Genomic DNA, 12,543 nt, shown 5'->3' on the forward strand with positions numbered 1-12,543 from the left:
GGGGGGCCAGGCCCCCCTGGCCCCCCCACAAGCTACGCCCATGGTTTCAACCACACGAGTTTGTGATGCTGTTTGCAAACGTTCTTTGGAACTACGGATTCAAGAAACACCAAATCGTTGAACTATGTTGGAAACGATGGATCTTGCAATCATAGTTAGCTACACGCTTTTGGGAAACGCACCTGAGACTGGTGCATAATGGAAATTCATGCTGGTCTTTTCAGCGAGGCAGGTAATCCGTTACTTTACACGGGATCAGATAGCAGATGTGGCTCAGGCAAGCGACACAAACAAACGTGGGAAACACTGACAGCAGAAATCAGGACTTGGTGTGGACCTTGTTGTTTCGAGTTTATCTACAGTTCGCCTGTGCTCACTGGGGATTGAGGTGACAGGCCTCCCCATCCATCTGACACGCCTGAAAATCAACAGCTTGAAGCGCGTCCCCGAGAAACGGCCTCCATGGTGATAAGAAGATGATGGACGTTTTCTGTCCTCATTAGTCACTGCTGCACTGCTTAAACATCATCAATGCAACAAGTATACAATCGTGTCTTGCCGCTTCCGATCAAGACTCTTCTTACACACTGTCCAACTTCATTTATCTTATCGCAAGGCGATCCGAGGAGGGGCTGGGAAGCGTGCATCTCCCACAAACCGGGGTGAACTCCTGGACCCCTGCCACTTGCTAATTTTCCAGACCCGGTAGTCATGGTGATGATAGCCCGTTCAATGCAGGATTGGTTGGCAGAGCGCAGCACCTCGGGAATATCGCCCATCTCTCCTGCTCTGCCCTGCCTGACTTCAGCAGAGTGTGGAGGAATGAGCGGGGAATGCATTAGTATGGCCATACAGCTGTCAGACCCCCTCGGTTGAGCTCCAGCCCCCCGTCTCTCATTATTTATCCAGCCCACAGCACTCCAGACCATTTCTTTATCAACACCATCACAGCAGGTGACCATTAGATACCTGCGGCCCCAGATATCCAACAGAGCGCTCCTGGGATTCCCTCAGGAGATGAATTAGGGATGACACTTTGAGTCCGCATACATCCATATTAATATACTCTCAACGAGGCCACACATTATACCATTGTCTGATAATTCTAGGACTATCTAGACCATTTTGCACTTACCCATGAGAAAGAAAAAACACAAATGAGATAGCTTTAATGTCTCAGTTGATTCTCATAGATGGCAATGACATAAAAAGATGTGCAAAGGTGCCGCAAGCGATTTTATCGGTTTGCTAACTTCCACCATTTTGTTCGTTTCAAGAACACACTCACTGTCCAAAATCCCAACCTCCAAAAACATGTCCGCAAACCCCAAGGATCAGGGTTGGGCTGGTTATCTTGGCCTTGTAAATGGGTGGTAACCCTATACTTTTTGTTCCGCTGACTTCCATTCATTCTCATGCAAATGTGAAAGAGCGAATTTCACTACATTCAAGTTAAAGTTTGGTGAACCCTTCTGAATTTGTATCACATGTGTGGCCAATGGAAGATCGATATGTCACTTTGTAACCTAGCTGAAAATTTAAAGCATGCATGAAGGTGGAGTTGACTGTATATTTTTACATTTTGTATATATTATTATATGTAATATATTGAATTTAGTTTCCTAAAACAGACGCCACATCACATCATGACTGTTGCACTGTTGCAAAAAATTGCAAATGTATTATAGTAGACAATATAATATTTAATACTTCATTATAGCATAGTAGTTTTACCAATGCTGATTCCTTTCAAGGCTCTTAAAAATGTAAAATACTTAGGCTACTCTTCCCGGCAAGATTATGAAGTGCGCATCTGATGGATACTTTATTATCCCATGAAGCCACAGAAGAGGATTTGTGAATGGCAGTGTAGCGATACAACTGACGCTGGTAGGTGACATGACAATGACAACATGACAGATGTGGTACATCTGGATTCCATGCATACTACACACATTCATACTATATAAAACATATTTTTTTAAAGGTCTCTAAGTATGCACTTTTTCAAAAGAAATATCTACACAGACAGTATGCGATTTTTGCATGCAGCCTTTTTCCCTGTTCTTGTGCTGCCATCAGCTAATCAATGTTGTCATGAGCAGCTCCAGAGTGATTAGTCACATGAGATTTACGGCTCAGGTGATTGGTTCAAATAAGTTATGGTCCCATGAGCACAGATGGCAGATATCAAATCACAGACTTCCCTGAGGTATTATAGAAATCTTTGGCAACCATGCAAAATAACTGACAGGCAGAGACAGTTTCTGATTGGCTAGTTTCAGAGGCTGCTTCTCTCGCTATTTCCTAGTACTGTCAGGTAGAGACAGGTAGTGATATAATTCAGTGATATCTGTCAGGTAGTGAATACATTTTATGTGTGGTATTCAAAAAACATTGCTTATAGGGCCCCTTTAAGTTGCCTGTTTCTCAGATTTTGTCTCCTGGGAAAAGACCTTAGTCATCTCCTCTAGAGCTTCACAGTGTCAAAACTGTGCCAAGACACCAAAGTATGCAATCAAAAGTCAGATATTCCGATATAAACTCTTAAAACACTTCAGAATGTCAAATTCCTTCGAAACTAAATGATCTGAGCTCTGTTATCTGAATTCATTTTGTAGCTGTATACTCTTACTGTATGTCAACAACTGCCCCATTTGTTTCTGTTTTTGTTTCTCCTCAGGAATTTAAGGGTAGGGTAGGCGATTTCGGAGAGGCTAGCAATAGCAAGCTAGCTTTGAAAGCATAAGATCCCACCCTCCCAACAAATCACTCTCCAAAGCCACACCTCGTCCTAAACACATGAACGCGCACAGGCAGACCAGAGGCTAACCAGCGACACGATGAGAGACAGCGTTTGATGGAGGGTTGAATGCAACGCTGTCAGATTACCTCATGTCTCATTCACTGGTGAGAAAACATTCTAGTACAAAGTGCATAATATTACAATAATAACGCCTTCCATTCTCGCTCTGTCTGCAATAGCGTAATGGAACACGGTGTTGACGTATCATGTCTGTGCGAACAGGGTGCATGGAGGTATGCAGATACATACGTTGACAGGCAGGTTGGACAGCCTATCGTAGTCCTCAGACTGATAAATATGGTTGGATGAACATTTATGGTCCTATGCCTTCCACAGATGATATAAATGCATATAAATACATTTAGACCACTTAGTGATTGCTATCAGGATGTGAAGAGACTTTCAACCAGCATAACAAAAAAAATGTTTTAGAACCAAGTCACCTACCCTGCCTTTAAGATAAACATCTGAGACATAACTGACAAAGCTAATAAACAGTAACCGCTGAGCTGTAATATTTTACTCTGGGTGTTGCTGACAACCGATAAGCTTGCTGTTTAAAAGTCATGAACACTTTGCGTCTGTGCTTGGCTTTACGTCTCCAATCAAAGCTTTTAAACCTTCCTGTGCTGTTATTACTTGAAAAGTGATTGCATGAGAGGCATGGATTATTACAACTTCTGTGATTTATACGAATGCAAGTGTGACACACACACACACACACACACAAATAGGCACAAAGCTTATTTGGCCGTCCATGTTCATGTTGCTAGGAAACAGACTTTTCCATGAAGCTTTTTATTATTTTAGCAATATTGTTTATTTTCATTATTCAGACTTCAAAGGTTGTATTGGAGAGCAAAAAATGAAAAGTAAATTATTTACTGACATATCACAAACACACACAGATACAAGCGTATGAATGCAGGAGCCTCCCGTTGACTGGACTTCATCAGAGGCACAGAACAAAAAATACGGCTTGGCACTTATGAATCAGACGAATGCCCAGCAAAATTAAATGTTAAGTATGCAATAATCATCCTTTGGTTAAGGCGACATTTAGAGAAAAATCATTTAGTCGAGTTCATGCAGAAAATAAAAGTAATGCTCAACCACACAACAGGAAGTAAAATTCTGGATGGAGCTCATTACCTCTGATTCCATTCAGGCCCTTCAGGTCATACTGCATGTGATTACGCTAATTTCTAATGCTGCCGTCAATCAACCGTATTCCTCATATTTTCCACAGTGTACTGTGGGCGCATCATAATACAAGATCTTTCTCTTAACCAGGTCATTTAGATGACTGTCACAGCCACATGAATGTTGCACATCGAGGCTCCTACTGCTGTTTGTTTCCCTACAAGGTGATTATTTCAAGTAAACATGGCGCCGAACTGTAACAGCTCCTTCATGTCGTTGTGAAAGTCAGCATTCTTGTGGATCATTAAGAATTAAAAATATTTAATCTATAATTTAACATTATTGTTTGATTTTTGTCGTTTGTCATGTTCTGTGCTAATAAGATGGCAATAAGACATTAATAAGACACTAAATCAAAATTATGATGAATGATTGAAAAGTCAATATGTATATTTATATTACAATACATTAAATATGTCTATTCATTTCAAGTCATGCATGGGCTCAAATAATCACTTTTAAAAGAAAGATAAATGTAACAAGATATTCTTGGTTCCAAAACTATCAAGCTAGCATCCTTATAATCAGTAACGCCATAAGCAATAAACATTTGGATTTTTCCTTTGCTTTAGAGCTATATACTCACTTATAGACCAGAAGTACATAACCAGAAGGCATGTAACACATCTGCAATCATGTGATTCAATAAAAAGCTTGTGGTGGAGAAATCCCTCCACCTCTTTCTCCTTTTAAAATGATGACAAATTGCTCTCTCTGTGTTTTAGTATGAGCTGCGGTCTGCGGTCGGCTTGACAATACAAAATAAAATGTTCTCCTATTCACTCTAATGATCAGCTCAAATTAGTGTGCATGATTAGATACTACCAAGACAAAAAAGGTATTACAAACCGTCTGATCTAATCAATAGCAAAAAATAAGGGAAACCTTGCTCTGATTCTGGAGATATGGAACATGAATAGCTACAGAACTGAAAAACAAGCATATGTTCCTGCAAAGAGAATTTATTTTGGATTGATCTAAGTTCAGAGGTTCATTTAGTCCTGTTTCTCCCATATTCTCACACAATGTGCTTTTATTGTCCTACCATTCAACATGGGTCAACACCATCAGATACACAAATGTTTAAGATTAAGAATGAGACTACAATATGTTTCAAAGTGGATTTCAGCTCCATCTACTGAATTGCCACCACAGTCAGACTGAAAATCGTATGGTGATGACAAAATAACAACAAATAATATTCTGTTCAACCCGGTATGTACTGTATTCAGCAGCCATTTTGGTTTTCTGGTGTAGCTACTAATAGGACGTACAGTAGTTAACAATTATTATAAATGATCTAAAAAAAAAAGTAAAAATTTTCTATACAATTTCTATGATGGAGATGACATATTATGGCTGTTACACACAAAATATAGTAACACTACGGTTCGTAGTTAATTACCTAAGTTAACATGGACTAACCATTAAAAAGCATTTATTAATCTTAGTTAATGTTCATTTCAGCATTTACTAATACATTATTACATTAAATTTATACTTAAAATTGTTTCAATATTATTTAATGGACCGGAGCTGACACAAACTACCAATGAACAATAAACTAACATTAGCAAAGATCAATAAATATTGTAACAAATATATTGCTTATGGTTATTGTTAGCTGATGTATTAACTAATTTCAACTAAAAAGACCTTATTGTAAAGTGTTATGCAAAATATAAACAAAATTGGATCAAATTATATTTAAAAAACAACAACATATAATTAACCTATATACAACCAATTAGAAAAACTCTCTGTGACCTTGTTGAACTCAAAGCTGGTGAAATATGGAAATAAGTTTGAATGAACCTACTTTGAATGAAGACACTATGAGGACTTCCTGTTTTTTTTTAAATGCTCTCATTTATATCGAACAGTGTTGACAAAAGGTAACAATACTGCTGTAAAACTTTTAAAAAAATATGTATTTTATTTTTTTAATAGTAGATGTTATATATGAGTAATAACATAGTAATACCGTAATATAAAAGATCTCTCAAGAATCTGTGCCTGGCATTGGGATCTTATTCCACATAATCGTTTTCAAACATTGATCCATTGATCTGTAGACACAGGCTGTAATCAGGGTCACATGTGATGTGAATAAGTACAGGACGCTCTGCACAGCTTTGTATCATTTGCATAATATTAATGAGTGAGTATCTGGGTTACAGGTATTAATTCTCTTTGGTGCTAATGAAGGAGACAAACAGCTTCCTGCAGACCTAATGATGGTAGACATATAGCCTGAGGCAACAGTGGCTAACGCACTACAGAGTCTCATAGGAGGCTGACTGAATCCTGTCTTGTCCAGCTGCTAGTTAGCAAAACAATGGCAGGATTGCATGCATTGACCGCTGCTAATTACATCTGGTCAGTGATGACAGCAATCACCCTCGCGTACAGTATAAAAAACATTAGCGGGAAGGGTTCATCAAATCAAACGCAAAACAATCATTTAGTTCAGTTCTGCACGTAACAGGTATTTTTCCCTCCTAGACAGAAGAGGTGCAGTCATTAAAAATGAAGCAGCTCATATTTTAGGAGCAGCTGTGATAAACAGACGTGTTTTGGTTGCTATAGAAACCTCAAGGTTCACATGCCCATCATTACGTTTGGCTTTGAAATCAGTCGAAAAGGAATCAAAACAAGACAGACAGAGAGGACGGCTGAAAAACAATCGACTTTGTTTACCTACAGCAGTGAACCCGTTCACAACATACATGTTTGTGGACATGAAGTTGATCATATAGCATTGAACAATCATGTGACCTACCTAAGACAAAAATAAGTCAAAGTGATGTCTTTACAAGCATTTAAACCGATGAATACACCAGATAAATAACATGTTCTGTTCTTGTAACACTGTGGAGATGCACTGGAAAGCACTTAAGCCGTGTTATATTTATAGCCTCTAGGACTTTCTTTGCCTTTTCGTAACGATCAGATTGACTTGCATTATCTTTCTTCGCTAACCACAGAGACCAAACCACTTTTATCTTTGCCGCCTGGAAATTGTCTAAAAAAACCTGGCCTGAATGGAAAAGAAAAAGACTACTGCACTGAGCCAGAAAGGTAATTATTGCATGATCCACACAAAGGCCTTCTTGTACTGAATTCTTAACAATGATAAAATTGAAATGTGATAGAGCAAGGTGTCGAGATTGAGTCATTCTTAAAGCATGAATGTACTATAGACATAGTAGGCGTTCAAGAGCTAAATGAGTCACTGGCCTGTTCATGGACAGTCATGCCACCATCTGCTAAGATCTGGAAGAAGTTGATAGATCAATATAAAACTCGAAACCTTAAGAACAATTGAAACAATTAGCCTACCCTCCATTTGTTAAATGTATTAACCACTACTGTATCACTTTGTAAAATAATGATTGTTAAAGAAATTATTTTCTGAATTGAAGTATAATATTGAGGCAGGTTGGGATAGGACATATCAATGTGCTCATCCCTTTTAACCAGCCTTTAGTTTACACACCTGGGAAAGCCTCACTTCACAGGCTGATCGTGGACGAAAATCACAAAGACATTTTCAAAATGAATATATTGCAGCCTCTTCCTCAGCAACCAATTTGGTTGCTGGGAAATGAAATTAAGTACACGCCAACATACCATGATTTACTTCTGCTTTTAGTTAGAGGCAGATGATAAATTTTAAATGTGCAATAAATTATAAAAGTTTGGGTTCAGTAAGTTTTATGTTATTTATTATTATTATTATTATTATTATTATTATTATAATTATAATTGAATAGTTTTACTCAGTAAGGGTGCATTAAATTGATCAAAAGTTAAGAGTTTTACAATCATGGTTATGCAGTTTCCACAAAAAAAATTAAGCAGCACAACTTTTTAAAACTAAATAAAACCATTGACATTGATAATGATAAGATGTTTCTATGAGAAATGTTTCATAACATCAGCAATTCAGCATATTAGATTGATTTCTGAAGGATCATGTGACAAGTAAGGGCTGCTGAAAATTCAACTTTGCATCACAGGAATAAATTACAGTGACGAGTGGGGGCGGGGCCTAGAGCCGTTGGAACGGAGCGAGGCCGGTGGAGTAAATGCTAATGCACAACACCTGCGCCACTCACCGGTCTCGAGTCCCACGGAGGAGCTCACGCCGGAACACAAGAGGAGTGACTACAGTGAAGGACAAGAGAGGACCAGGCCTGGATTTTATGTTGTATTTTGTTTATGTTTGTGTGCGGCAGTCGTCAGTGAGGGGCTGCCACCTTTACTTTCGGTTTTGTGTTCGTTTATTTGATTATTAAAGTTTTATGTTCAAGTGTTTGCCGGTTCCCGTCTCCTTCCCGTAGCTACAAACTGCGTTACACATATGATGAAAAATCCCCACGGCTCTCGGCCCCGCCCCCACTCGTCACAATTACATTTTAAATATATTTAAATAATAATATTTCACAATAGTACTGTTTTTACTGCTCAAATAAATGCAGACATGGTGAGCATAAGAGAATTTCAAAAACATTAAACAATTCCCAAACCCCAAACTTCTGAATGATAAAATTGCTAAAAGTGAGTTTTATCAACTATTAAGAGTACACTAGCATATTTATTATGTTATGTTATGTTATGTTATGTTATATGTTTGACTGCATTACATCTGTTTTCATTTAAATTTGTACAAAATATGCTTTGTATAAATGTTTTGCCAATGTTGTACACATGTGTAAGTGAGAAAAGGTGGGCCTCCACAGCCATGGTCCTTTCCAAGCTTTCTTCCCCATTTCCTTTAACATTTTCAGCTTTTCCACTGTCACCTTTGTCTTGCTCTCTGGGAGTTTTGAAAGGCAATATTATTTTGTAAAGCAGCTTTGGGACAATATATTGCGAAAAGCACAATACATACAAATACAAATTGAATTTACTTCATGGTTCTTTGGAGATTAGAACTATTCTCGTCTTTAGAAAACCTAAATCTTTGTACTGGTGCTTTATGGCAGTGGTATTCAATCCTGGGTTGCATTCCACTTCGCCTATAAAGTAGCAAGAAGCTTTCTAAAGTACAAATAGATTAGAACCGGTGAATAAAGAAGCGAGTTCAGCAGCATCAGGCTGTAAAAGCCTTTTAGGTTGTAATGGAAGCCTTAATTTCGAGAGATTGTGCTCTCATGGTGCAGACTCACCTGTGTACGATGGTGCCAGAGCGGCGTGCGAGGGTCGGGGGACTCCCTCCAGCGCTGGTGCTGGCCGGTGGCTCCCTCCTGGTCCTCAGGGACTGGCTCCTCTGCACCTGCCTCAGCACACTGCTCTTCAGATCCAGCAGCGTCGACATGCTCATTCACTATCTGCAGAAAATACCACATACTGCATCAGCTACGCTGCAGGAGGGGTGGAAAGGTGACAGAATGAGGGGACGTGTGGGGGCCATTATCAGAGAGCACTTCTCAGAAAGGCGGGAACAATTAACCCAGCGTCCACCTCTCGGGCCGACCATTGGCTGTGCTCACAACGGGAACAATGAGTAATTACAGGCACCATCCCTCCCTCTCGTAATCCAGTTATAAACACACTTTGCATAGGGCGCACGCGGCTGCTGTCCAGTGTTAATTGCCGTACGCGTCAGGCACATTTGTCTTCAGCCGCAGTGAGCGGTCATTGGTGTGAGAAGCAATTACTCTCAATGTCAAGACGGCGGCAAATTTTTCACCCGACAGCTCAGATGTAGTGCAGATAGAGATTGTGAGAGTTCGATACATGCTCTTAATTCTGTTATGACTGGAACCAGAGGTTTAAACTCTAGGCTCTTAACCCAAGGAGTCTGAGAGTGAAGAACAGCCACTTCTGGGTACGGACTGAGAGTGACTCACTAGTGTCTATCAAATTGCCTATCACAGCCATGCTGATGATACCGAGATTTATCAGCCTTATCACCAAATGACTACAGCCCCATTGACTCACTCTGCCAATGCATTAATGAAATTAACAGTTGGATGTGCCAAAATTTTCTTCAGTTAAACAAGGAGAAAACTGAAGTCATTGCATTTGGAAACAAAGATGAAGTTCTCAAGGTGAATGCATACCTTGACTCTAGGGGTCAAACAACTAAAAATCAAGTCAGGAATCTTGGTGTGATTCTGGAGACAGACCTTAGTTTCAGTAGTCATGTCAAAGCAGTAACTAAATCAGCATACTATCATCTAAAAAACATTGCAAGAATTAGATATTTTGTTTCCAGTCAAGACTTGGAGAAACATATTCATGCCTTTATCACCAGCAGGGTAGACTATTGTAATGGTCTCCTCACCGACCTTCCCAAGAAGACCATTAGACAGATGCAGCTCATCCAGAACGCTGCTGCCAGAATTCTAACTAGAACCAGAAAATCTGAGCATATCACACCAGTCCTCAGGTCCTTACACTGGCTTCCAGTTATATTTAGGATTGAGTTTAAAGTACTTTTACTCGTTTATAAATCACTCAATGGCCTAGGACCTAAATACATAGCAGATATGTTCACTGAATATAAACCTAACAGACCACTCAGATCATTAGGATCAAGTCAGTTAGAAATACCAAGGGTTCACACAAAACAAGGGGAGTCTGCTTTTAGTTATTATGCCGCCCGCAGTTGGAATCAGCTTCCAGAAGAGATCAGATGTGCTAAAACATTAGTCACATTTAAATCTAGACTCAAAACTCATCTGTTTAGCTGTGCATTTATTGAATGAGCACTGTGCAATGATTGCACTGTATTTTATGTATAATCATTTTCTATTTTCTATTTTTAACTGTCTTAAATTCATTTTAAATCAATTTTTAAACCATTTTCAACGTTTTTAAATTCCTTGTATTATTTTTGTGATTATTTTTTATGATTATTTTACTTTCTTTTATGTAAAGAACTTTGAATTACCATTGTGTACGAAATGTGCTATATAAATAAACTTGCCTTGCCTTGCCTTGCCTAGTGAGCCACATTCAGTCACATCTCTGGGAAAAGCAATGGCTCTATACAGAGAGAAAGAACCATGGGGTGAAAAAAAGAGCGTAAGCGATTGACAGAATGAGTGGGGGAGGATCATTTTGATTGAGATGTCACATGCAAACGTACAAATGGTTCTTTCATTTCATGAAAGTTCGCTTTTTTCAAATCTCTAAATGTTACGCAGCCCACTGTCATATCAGTTGTTTTCTATACATCAAAGACATACAAACAACTTTACATTTACATGTCACTGGTACATTATTGACATTACTATATCGGATTGTCAGGTTTTTGGTTAAGTGCATATTTTTCCGAAGATTTAGCATTTTAAATCAGTGAAGAAAGCACCGTAGACCAGTTTGGACCAGTTTATATTGCAACATATTTTTCTGAGCTGTTTACTACAGTCCAGCTTGACCAACTCTTAGACATTACCTGCCAAAACCTGGCCCAAAACATTTATGCTGATTACCAGTTTAGCTGGTTTAGGGAGTTTGCAGGGTTGATTTCAAGTCCATACACAGCTGAAAAAAAAAAAGCATGGCCCAATCAAGAGTTAGGGGAGTTTAGCTCTAACCTGCCTCAACATACCTGTCTGGAAGTTTCGAATGATCCTGAAGACCTTGATTAGCTTGTTCAGGTGTATTTAACTCTTTCCCCGCCAGCATTTTTGAAAAATGTTGCCAGCCACTGCCAGCGATTTCGATGATTTTCATTCAAATTTGATGGCCTCCAGTATAGTTTGCTGTATGAATACTTGAATATGCAATACACCAAAATAAAAATCAGAGCCTCTACTTTTAAACAAACAAAAAAAAAATCAGTGTTATTCTAGTTTAAAGCATTCTTATTTTATCAACACTTGAATATAGGTAGGTTTCATAAAAAATGCTTAATTTTGAGCAAAAAGGTGAGAAAATCAAATTTTTATCAAAAACTACATCTGGATAATATTCAGTACGATTATCAAAGCATAAATCCAGTAAATCTCTTCCATCAACACCTCCAAAGCTTGCACAGACATATACCACTTCCTGGATCAACATTTTACTCTGTAACATTATGCAGTTTTCATTTATATGCTGTCTATTGCTGATGATCGCATTATTTTTCATATGCATCTGTTTACATAAGAGATCGCTCTTTTCTCCGTCCTGTTCACCTGTGTTTTTGTTCGGGAGGTTTTGTACTCGTTCAGAAGATGCGTAATAGCGCCCACGAGTGTATAACAGTGAAAACACGAAAAGCCGTAAAAAAACCGTCTTTGGCGGGGAAGCGTTCTCTTGTAAAAGACGAGATAACTCGTCAATGGCGGGGAAAGAGTTAACTGGGGTTGAAACCAAACTTTGCAGGACATTTCCAGGAGCAGGATTTGACAAACCTGTTTCAGCCTAAGCTGGTTGTATCTGGTCTCCGAACCTGGTCAAAATTGTCTTTTGACTGATTTTAGCAGGGTTGTGGACACTTTTCAGCTGGTCACTTGGGAAACTAGATAGTTGCCCAGGCTAACCCAGCTAAACACCAGCTTAGCCTGGCTCAGAGACCATTTTAAACCAGC

This window comes from Sinocyclocheilus rhinocerous, unplaced genomic scaffold, assembly GCF_001515625.1.
Source record: "Sinocyclocheilus rhinocerous isolate Xijiao unplaced genomic scaffold, SAMN03320098_v1.1 scaffold676, whole genome shotgun sequence".
In the NCBI taxonomy this organism is placed as follows: Eukaryota; Metazoa; Chordata; class Actinopteri; order Cypriniformes; family Cyprinidae; genus Sinocyclocheilus; species Sinocyclocheilus rhinocerous.